The sequence below is a fragment of the Jaculus jaculus genome, chromosome 1 (assembly GCF_020740685.1).
Source record: "Jaculus jaculus isolate mJacJac1 chromosome 1, mJacJac1.mat.Y.cur, whole genome shotgun sequence".
Lineage (NCBI taxonomy): Eukaryota > Metazoa > Chordata > Mammalia > Rodentia > Dipodidae > Jaculus > Jaculus jaculus.
Genome location: NC_059102.1, coordinates 4,198,196 through 4,208,908, shown reverse-complemented (window position 1 = coordinate 4,208,908; position 10,713 = coordinate 4,198,196). Strand labels below are relative to the sequence as shown.

The window sequence follows — 10,713 nt, the reverse complement described above, 5'->3', positions numbered from 1 at the left end:
ACTTTGTTATACAACCCTACACACGGTGAATTGAGGATTGGAGATGTCAGAACGTCTTCGTGATCCAACAAGAAAGACCAGAAACAAAAGGTTTCATCTCTCCTGCCACTGAACTTAAATGCTTACAGTTGAGTGGGACAAAATGTTGAGATGGTTTATTTGGTACTTTTCTCCTCATTATGTCCAAATACCAGAACAGAACAAACTCAAGGGAGGATGGCTGCCCATCAGCAGGGGAACCAACCTGGTCTGTGACTGACTTTATTCAGTCCACTGAGCCAATCCCACGAGCATGTTACCACTCACATTCAGGGACCTCAATTCTCTGTGGAAATCTAGGGGTGGCATGGTCTCACCTTGGGCCAGCTACTGGTGTGCCTGGCTAGTAGATTCGTCCATCCCTTGAGGGCGACTTTATCTGTCCTCCCTGATAAGGGTCTCTCTTCAACTCATCTTCAACCACCACTTCCATCCCATCTGCCACTAAGATCAAGCTCTGACATGCCACGCCGAGGGAGGCCCGAAGCACGGCTTTTCTGGGGGACACAGCAGGCCGTGCCTGGCCCCTGTGCTCACCGGGCAGACTGAATCCTCCCTGGCCCAGGCCCAGGCCCAGGCGGGCTGTGTCTTCTGCAGCGGGCTCGGCACACAGCGCAGGCAGCCTGCACCCAGGTTCGGCCTATGGGGTGGGGAGTGCGCCAGGCGCCGCCAGCACCTCGTGGTCACGCACTGACGGCACACCGAGGGTAAGCGAGGCACGGAGGGAAGAGGCTGGGTAGGAAGGCGCATCCCGGCTCCTGCAGCCAAATGGGCCTAGGCGGCAGGGAGCATGGCGGGGAGGACACCCGTGTCAGGCCCCGAAGCAGGGGAGGCCTGCAAGCGAGCGCCCAGGGAGGCTGCGCAGAACGGTAGACGCGGCGCCGCGCACGGGGCAGGCCCCGAGTCCAGAGAGCCCGCCCCGCGCTTTCCGCCTCGCTTCCGGCCCCGCCCCACCCAGGCCCCGCCCCTAGTGCCGGACCACGCCCCCGGCCCGGCGGCGTCACAGGCCGCCTTTACTCCCGCCCCTCCCGGGCGCCTCCTTCCAGGCCCCGCCCCTCGCGCTGAGGCCCCGCCCCCACGGCCTGGCGCGGTCGCACCCATCCTTTCTCCCGCCCTCGCAGACTCCTCCTTCCAGGCCACGCCCCGGCCGCGCTCGGCCACGCCCCCGGCTCCAGCGTGCCCGGCGTCCCGCGCTTGGAGCGCAGAGTTAAGTCGCTGGCTTGTTTCAGCCCGTCCGCTTCGTGCGCTGGTTGGTGAGTGTCTCGGTTGCTTCCCACTGGCCCAGTGCGGGTCTCTCCCTGGGGAGCGTGGGGAGTACCGAGTCCGGGGGCAGTCGCAGCTCCTGGCTTATCGTAAAGGTGGCCTCCTGCACAGGCCCCATGGCATGCCCTACCTTTCTTGGGCCTGGAGTTCCTGGGTCAAGTTGCAAAGTGATAGGACCTGGTCTGGAGGTCGTGGCTTCCCTTGCCACACCTTAGAGACTGCTGGACCTAGACCTGGGCCCTACTTCGTTTTTGCCTTCCTACCCTTCTCTGCAGACCAGGAAGCCTTCCTTTTGGGAAGCTTCCGGTGCCTGCTTGCTGATCCAGTCTTCATAGTTCCTCTTGCTTGAGATAATGACGAGGCACCAGAGTGTTTGTACACATTTCCCCGAAATCCCATCCTTAAACACTTAGGGTAAATACGTGGTGCTGGACAGCCAGTTAGCCCTGGCACCATAAGTCCCAAATTGGTGACAATGCACTGCTCACCGGCTGGGTCTGGATTCTTCTGTCACATGGATTTACGTCCACTTGCCTCAGCCCAGAGCCAGCTTTATGTTCTGGGGAACAAGGTTGTGTGTGTACAGCTTGGGCTTGGCTGGGCCATTCTCAGACACAGGGAATCGGTTGAGCATAGAAGGAAGTATTAGCTGGAATATATAAACATGCATATAAGTACAAACCAATGGAGTGTCTGCTGGACAGATCGTCCTCTACATCTCCCAATCCTGACATGATATGATAGGCTTTTGTACCTCCACGGGTCTCTCCGTGGTTGGAACAATCATGGCAGTGCCATGACTTGCAGTACTGGCTGTGGAGGTGTCAGGAGCCTTTCTTAACTCTTCATGCATTATCGGGCTATCTGCCAGGACCTGGAGTCCAAGAGTGGTAGGCAGAGTGGACTGGAGCTAGCCTGGATGAGGTGGCATCCTTTTCTGGAAGGCCTTGAGTTAAAGTTTGACAGTAGAGGATGGACTGACTTACCTTCTGGGGCCCAATACTTGGGAGGCTGAGGCAGGAGGATTGTCAGGAATTAAAGGCCAACGTGGGCTACGTAGAGAATTCCAAGAGAGCCTGAGCCATAGTGTGAAAAAGCCCTGCCTCAAACAAACCCAAACTTTACTAAATTATCCCTTTTATTTTGCAGAGTGTAGACATTCATGAGCTAGTAGTCCAGACCATTGAGACCAACAAGACAATCCCTTTATCCCTTTCTTTGGTGCCGATGCCCTGTGGTGGAGGGGCGGGGAGGGGTCCTGCCTGGTCTCCTGGGAGGAAACCGTGGAAGCAAAGCTGCTGGTACTGATGACCTGAGCACTTTATGCCCCCTCCCTTGGGCTAGGGCCATTCATCCAGTCAGCCCATTGCAAGGCGAAAATACTGTAAATCAAAAATGCATTTCAGGGGCTGGAGAGGTAGGTCAGTGGTTAAAAGCTCTTACTTGCAAAGCCTGCTAGCCCAGGTTAGATTCCCAGCGTCCACAAAAAGCTGGATACACAAGGTGGCCCATGCATCTGGTGTGCATTTTCAGAGACAGGAGACGTTGGTGCACACACAAATATATGCACATACACTCACACACATGTGTGTGAGTAAATAAGTAAATGCATTAAAATGCAGCTAAGATGCCTAGCCCCTGAATAGCCTCACTCCGTGGTACAGCACACGGAGTATCTGAGACTTCTGACTGGGAACCGGCACACGCCGTCTGCAGGATCGTAGCCCCCGGTCCCTCGTCGTCAGCTTAGGAAAAGATCCAGGTTCAAACTTCACAGCGCAGTGCCTACTGAATGCATGGTACTTAATGCATATGACAAAGTAGAAGACTCTAGTTGGGCCATTTAAGTTGTGAACTTTATTATTATTATTCTGTTCTCTGGTGTGTGAGTTTGTGTGTGTACCAGCCATGGCACGTGTGTGGAGGTCAGAGGACAACTTTTAGGCTAGGTCTTTCCTTCCATCTCCTGAGGCACACTGTCTCATCGTGGATCCTTTCACAAGTTTCCATGGACTTTTCTTGTCTCCATCACTTCTTGTTGTAGGTACACTGGTATTACAGAAGTCTGCCACAACCTCTGGCCTGTTTGTGGGATCTGGGGATCCAGGGATCCAAACCCCTGTATTCAGAGTTTCGCAGCAAGCGTTGACCACTGAACCACTCCCGCCAGCCTCAGATTGTGAGCTTTCTGTTTTCCTTCCACATTTCACACTGATTCTGGCCAACGCTCCACCCTAGTCTGAAGTCCGCTGTGTATGTCTCCTTGCCCTCTGGCCTTTGGCTTCTGGTTAGTTCTCTGTCACTCCAGATTCATACACTGAATATTGCAGGCTTTGAAGGACCCCGAGCCCAGCTGTTACCACTGTTGTCCCTGGCCCTGTTTGCTGGGGTGGGTGGCTCCACTAGTCCTTTCTGATAGAGCTAGCATCCGACTGTAGGCTGTCATTTAAAGAATGCCTGAAGTTTTATAGACTTATAGACCATACATTTCACTGGGTGAATAGGGACTCCACCAGTCTGTCTGTCCCCAGGCGCAGATAAGCTGGTCCAAAGCCCCTCCTTGGTCTGAAGTGAAAATGAAAGAGTTTGTCTGGAGGAGAACCTTCCAGCCGTGGGGGAGGCTGGCTCTCCCTTGGTTGACAGGATGGATTTTCCCCATGCTGTTTGCTCTAGAGGCCTGTGCTGGGCACAGATAAGAGCTGGAGACCTAGTATTATGGCCTAAATACTGTGGTGTGTGCTTTTGTTGTTTGAGCTGCTGCAGACTGGCCTGTGGAAGTAGTTAACTTTTCTGGGAAAAAAAAAATCAGTAGTAATGAAGAGCTTGGAGAAGAGGACCATGTGGTTATGTAATGGAACATGGTGAGTGAGAAGAGGAAGAACTCCTTTTGTGACCCTTGTGACCTTTGAAGGAATCAGTGGCTTTGGCAGGTATAGCCCACGCATAAAAGGTTAAAAACCACATCCAGCAGATGTGGTCCACTTATAAAGGGGTCACAAGCCACATGTGGCTAAGGTTCCACATCCACTGACTGTTGGGCCAGACTAGTGCGCCATTCTCCAGAGTTCATTGCAGATAAGTAACCCAATAAACAGATGTCCCAGGGACCACAGACCCAGTGGTGACACATGTTGAATGTAGAGACTTGTTTCCTCAGGAGTAAACTCACTTGGCCTGTGATGTAGATATGTAAAGGCAGTTAGAAATTCTACAACAGCGACAGAAAACGCGTGGCTGTTCTCCATCGTCACGTAGAACCAGGGAAGGAATGGTGAGAGCAGTAAATGCCGAGTGTGTCCACTCTACTGCTGAAGAGTTTCTTGTTAGAATCATTTCTTGCCCATAATGCTTGTGAAGTCAGCCCAGCGAGCAGCTCTGGGGCCCACTCCCAGAAGTCCAGGGGTGACATGGAATGCACAGTGCACCAATGGTGAGGCTCGTAAAAGCAGGCACTTGTTAAATCTATTTGTTTTTATTATGGACATTGATCTGCCCGTTGCAATAATGTGTTTGTGGACATTTTTCTGCAAGCACAGAGCTGGTGGCACTTTTCACTGACAAAGTGAGTTGTGTGGTCCGTAGTTTAGAGACCACTCACCTTGTGGCTGATTGGGCAATCCCAGCGTTGAATTTCAGAGGTACCTAGATGGGAAAATAAAGCTTGGGACTTTACATGCAAAGATGAAATGCATCACAGCCACTTCTCATTTATAAATTTTACACTCCATCCAAAGGATGACAGGAAGGGAGCCAGGAATAGTGCCTTCAGGTCGGACTGCTGCTGGTGTGGTCAGTAAGGGTCCACCCTGGCAGGCTTCAGCCAGGCCAAACGCGTTAGCCTGTGGACCTGTTGCCCTTCATGAGGTGGGCTGAGCAGTAGAGCAGGGGCGTCCCAGGGGTGACCCGGGCTCTGCTGGCACCAGAAAGTACTGGGTCCAGACACAGGTGGTAGGGGCCCTCCACGCTGCCTTTAGGGTCATGTAGAAAGGACAACTTTCTAACCCAGACTAGGTGCAAGTCCCCTTCCTAGCTGGACCTATTCTTGGACAGCGTTGCTTCAAGCTGCCCATGTGTGTGGGTCTGTGTCTGTTTTGTAACTCCTTAGAGACACGCGAACCTCCTCAGTGCAAACCCATGTTGTCGGAGCGTGCTGGCTGCAGTTGTGTGGTTGTGGCAAAGGAGGCAGGTGTCACACCAAAGCTCTGGCGTGCGTTTCATAAACGAGTATCAAGTGTGGGCAGCTACCGCTGGCTCCCCCTCCTCTGCTCCTCCTCCTGAATGGGTGGTGTTGCTTTTCTCTCTCTAGGGCCTCAGGTGATAGTCTACTTTAAAAAAATTTTTTGTTTACTTATTTGAGAGAGAGATAGAGAAAGTAGCAGATAGAGAGAGAAAATGGGCATGCAAGGCCTGTAGCCACTACAAATGAACTCCAGACACATGTACTACCATGTGCATTTGGCTAATGTGGATACTGGGGAATTGAACCTGGCGCCTTAGGCTTCATGGCAAACACCTTAACCACTAAGCCATCTCTCCAGCTCTGATGGTCCACTGTTGAGTACACACCCAAATACATCTCTGTAGAGCAGAGTGGGTTACACAGCAAGTGTTCGAGTTGTGCGTGGGGAGGGCACTGAGCATGACCAGTGGGTGGGTGACCAGGCAATTGCTAAGCAGCCCACATCGGGTGCTGGAAGGGAATGGTTGGCTTATTCTGTTTGGGTAAATACAAGCACATAGCAGCATATTGTAAAAATAAAAGGCGCTGTGTATGACCTGGGAGGATAGCTTAGTGGGTGAAGTGCTTGCCTTGTAAGCATGAGGGCCCGAGTTCAGTCCCCGGTACCTACATAAATGCTGGGTGGTTGGTGCTCGCCTATAATCCCAGACCTAGAGAGGTGGAAACAGGAAGCTGCCCAGGGCTTTACTGTCCAGCCATTTTTGTTGAATTGGCAAGCTGCAGGCTTGAAAAGAGATGGAATTTCTGAACCTTCTTCACATGCCCTTTCTTGTGCTTTGCCACCGACACTTGCCGAGGCTGGATGCCAGGGCTGGGGTCTGCAGTGCTGCATGAGCCTGTGCCTCCCCCGAGAGCAGGCAATGGTGCGTCCTGTGAGCTCTGTGCTTGCTAGTCCCGGCCAGCCGCAGGCTTGATGTCACTAGTATACAATGCATAAGAACTTCCTGTAGAACCAGACCCATGATTCCATTATGGCAGTGGCCAGAAGCAGCACTGACACCAGTGTAAGGCAGTGTTTTCTGTTGGGTGACTGACTATGCCACAATAGCAAGGGTGGCCCAGGCCCACTGGATAAATGCTGTCAAGAAGCAATGATCTGAGCTGGGCATGGTGGTGCACATCTTTAATCCCAGCACTTGGGAGGCTGAGGTAGGAGGATCACCATGAGTTCAAGGCCACCCTGAGACTACTTCGTGAATTCCAGGTCAGTCTAGACTAGAGTAAATCCCTACCTCGAAAAAACAAAACAAACAAACAAAAAATGATCTGACTGGATGTGGTGGTGCCCCTGTAACCCTAGCGCTTGGGGGTATAGGGGTTGGGGGAGACAGAGGCAGGAGGATCAGGAGCTCAGAGTCAAGTTCAAGGCCAGCCTGAGCTTCATGAGACCTGTCTCACCCCGCCTCCCCCAGTGATCTGTACAGTGATCTGTAGGAGTTTCTGGAGAGGGGGTGGATTTTGTTGATGTCTCTTTGCCTTACATGGTAGCATTGCTGAAGGCTTTACCTGTCAGTGGCTTTACAAATCCAGAGCCCTAGACCATCTCATTAAATCCTCAGGATCCCCTAGGAGGTGTGAACCCTTAGAGGTTTTGTTTTGCTGGTGAGGAAACTATATTTCAGGGAGGGAGTGCCTTGCCTGAGGCTCTGGGAGGATTTTATTTGATAGCAAAGGCAGGCTTTTTCCATTATGAAATGTTACCTTTGCAATGGTGAGGCTGAAAAGGTGTTGGGAAGTCCTTTTGCAGGCAATAGAAGGCATCAATAAACCCACTTATGTCTTTAGTGAAGGTTTTCTGACCAGTGTCACCGAGCTTTGTCCTTAGCAATCGGGAGAAGCATTTCATCCAAGTCTGTCCCCACTTGAGGTGCTCAGGCCTCCACTGAGGAGCACTCAGTGTTGCTGCAGCAGGGTGTGCGTCAGACCTGGTGCCTGCGGGTGCTTTGCTCTTTGCGGGTCATGTTTGCCCCACACCCCATTGGAGTGCAGGTACCATCTGCTGCCAGTTGCCACACTAAGCTATCCACCTGCCTAGACAGGAATCCTTGTGTGATCCGAGCATTCCCTGCGTGGCCCAAGGGCCGAGCCCGGGGAACACACCCTAGGATACGTCTGGGGACTTGTCAGCAGTAGTTTAGTTTGAGTAGGGTAGCAGGTGAACCACTGAAAGGTCGCATCGTGCAAACCTTGCAGGGCCCGATGTTTTGCTGGGGTTTTCCCTTTGCTTTTTGGGAGGTTACTGCTGCAGTGCCATCAGGGCTTCCCAGAGATCACTCAGCCAGTGCGTGAGCCTCATGGGGAGAGAAAAGATCATGGATGAAGGCCTGGCAGTGCAGGGACAGTGCTGTGGGGGTTATAGAACTGTGTTGGGTCATAGGGTCATGGGAGGTCACGCGGCTGTGGGAGGTCATAGAGCCATGGGAGGTCACAGGGTTGTGGTAGGTCATAGGACTGTGGAAGGTCACAGGGTCATGGGAGGTCACAGGGCTGTGGGAGGTCACAGGGTCATGGGAGGTCACAGGGTTGTGGGGGTCATAGGACTGTGCAAGGTCACAGGACCGGGAGGTTATAGGGCCACGGGAGGAGGACACAGGGCCATGGGAGGTCACAGGGCAGCCCTGCCAGCTTCTTATTGAGAGGTATGTTTGTGGGAAGAGAGTCTAGTTAGGAAAGCTGATTACATTTAGGGCCATTTTTCCCCTTCCTTCTTTCTTTCCTTCCTTCCTCCTTCTATTCTTCCTCTCTCTCACCCTTTCTTTTCTTGAGACAGAGTCTCATGTAGTCCAGGTTAGCCTCAAATTTACTATGAAAAAAACAGTGACCTTTCATGCTTCATCCATCTGCCTCAACCTCCCAAGGGCTGGGATTAAAGGCATGTACTACTAGGGCCAGCTAGGGACATTTTTCTTAGGGAAGAATGAAATGTTTGGCACATGTGCTTTTTAATCTAATTGATTAATTCAGTTGTTTGTTTGTTTGTTTGTTTTTGTTTTTGTTTTTCAGGGTAGGTTTTCACTCTAGCCCAGACTGACCTGGAATTCACTATGAAGTTTCAGGTTGGCCTCGAACTCACAGTGATCCTCCTACCTCAGTCTCCCAAGTGCTGGGATTAAAGACATGTGCCACCATGCCCTGGCAGAGACAGAGAGAGAGACAGAGCGAATATGAATGAATGAGAATGGGAACACAAATGCCTCTAGCCACTGCAGACAAGCTCCAGATGCATACATGCACCACTTTGTGTGTCTGGCTTTACGTGGGTTCTGGGGAATTGAACCCTTGGGTCATTAGGCTTTATGGGCAAGCACCTGAGCCGTATCTCCAGCCTAATTTCATTTTTGCCATTTTCATATATGTAAGCAGCATATTTTAACTGTATTCCCGTTTCCTTCTCACTCTGGTGGAACCCTTCATCTCCCCCCGCCCCCCATTGCCTTTCTACTTTAAGGTTTTTTTTATTTTTTTTTTAGTGTGGATTTTAAAAGCACATTTTGAGGAGATGGGTGCACAATGCCTTGCTGGCGATACATTTTGAGGCAGGGAAGTTGCTTGTTTTAACCATTTATCATGCCAAGATATCAGAGGGGAGGAAGGAGGCTCACGAGTGGGCACCTCCACCCCAGCCTGTGGCAGTGGGAAGCAACCTGCACTTCCCACAGGTAGCAGTGCAACCTTTAAAATCATACCACCAAGGCTTCGGTGTACAGTCACATCAGAATGCAAGTTAAAAATAAAGTGTGTGCTTGGTTTTATTAGATAAGGCCCATCATGAGAAGATCTAGCTGGCTGGGTGTCCCTGGGGCAATAAGATACCCTCTGAAGACCACTGGAGCCAGGGATCAGGCTTCCCTTGGCCTCAGGCTCAGGCCTCGTCTGTAACACAAGACCTAGGGTCAAGTGATCCCTAAGGAAAAAAGGAGGCCAGGTGTGTTGGAGCACACTTTTAATCCTGGCACTGCGGGAGGCACGGGTAGGAGGATCGCTGTGAGTTCAAAGCCACCCTGAGACTACATAGTAAATTCCAGGTCAGCCTGGTCTGGAGAGAGATCCTACCTTGAAAAACCCAAAGCAAAAAAGGAAAAAGGGTCCTTGGCCTTACGGTGTTAGAGCTGGGGAAGACTAACCAGGAGTGGATCTGGTGAGGCCCTGGTGTTGCTTCCACCCATGCTGGAGAGAAGGCCAGGGCTCCTGGAGGCGAGGGAAAGAGGGCTTTACCCCATGGGAGCTGACCCGCTCCTGTGAGAAAGGCTGGCTCCTGCTCCACCAAGGCCGCATCCCCACAGCCCGAAGCTCCTCCTGTGGGCCCTGGCCCCCAGCACCACTGCCCCAGGTGAAAGTCCCTCGCGTGAACTTCTGGGAGAAAACGTCAGCCATAGCAGGTTCAAGCTGGTCTTATCTTGAGGGGCTCCCCTCACTGTCTCCCCTCATGGGAGATGAGGCTGTCCAGCCACTGGTGGGTCTCATGCTGGTGAAAGTTTCTAGAAGACATGAAGTGGTTGACTTGACTTTCATGGTGGGAGATTAACTAATTGGAGGTATTTACATCAGACTTTCATCTTTAACAACCTGAGAAAACAGCTTAAGTGGGAAGGATTTCTACTGGCTTCTGGTCTCTCAGGGTTCAGCTCATGGTCAGTGGGCTCTGCCGCTAGGGCCTGTGGTGAAGCAAAGCGTCATGGCGGAAGGGTGTGGAGGAGTAAGCTGCTCACCTCAGGGTAGCCGGTAAGCGAGAGAGGGAGTAGGAGGGTGGGGAGGAGAGGAGAAGCGAACAGAGGGAGGATAGTCAAAGACACGGGGTGTCTTCACCAGCATCTTCCTGTGACTACTTTTGACTAGGCTCCTCCAGTATCGCCATTGGATGATGGATCCATGAGTGACTAATCTGGTATTGGTTAATTTAATAAGTCTTTTCAGGATCCAGTCAAGCCTTTAACATATGCATCTTTGGGCGGAACCATCAATCCAAAACACAGGCGTTACAAAGCAGCCCTTCTGCTGAATGGCTTTTGAGAGAAGATTTAATAATGAGAGATCTGGGGGGGGGTCTCAGCTGTGGAATCTCAGAGGGTCACAGGTGGATGTGTTGGAAGAGCACATGATGGGACCCAATGGTGTGGCAGGGTTGGGGCATCCAGGGATCGCAGGAGGTTAAAGTCAGAGCTCCGTGAAAT

At 51.9% G+C, this 10,713-nt stretch overlaps 1 protein-coding gene across 1 annotated transcript in view; it reads left to right on the top strand.

Moving 5' to 3' along the window:
* Positions 1-1,201: 1,201 nt before the first annotated feature.
* Mgmt (O-6-methylguanine-DNA methyltransferase) overlaps positions 1,202-10,713 on the top strand; it is a 296,994-nt gene continuing 287,482 nt past the window's right edge. Inside the window, exon 1 of the mRNA XM_045137099.1 lies at positions 1,202-1,292. The gene's annotated coding sequence lies outside the window, so the exon portion shown is untranslated. The remainder of the gene's footprint in view (positions 1,293-10,713) is intronic.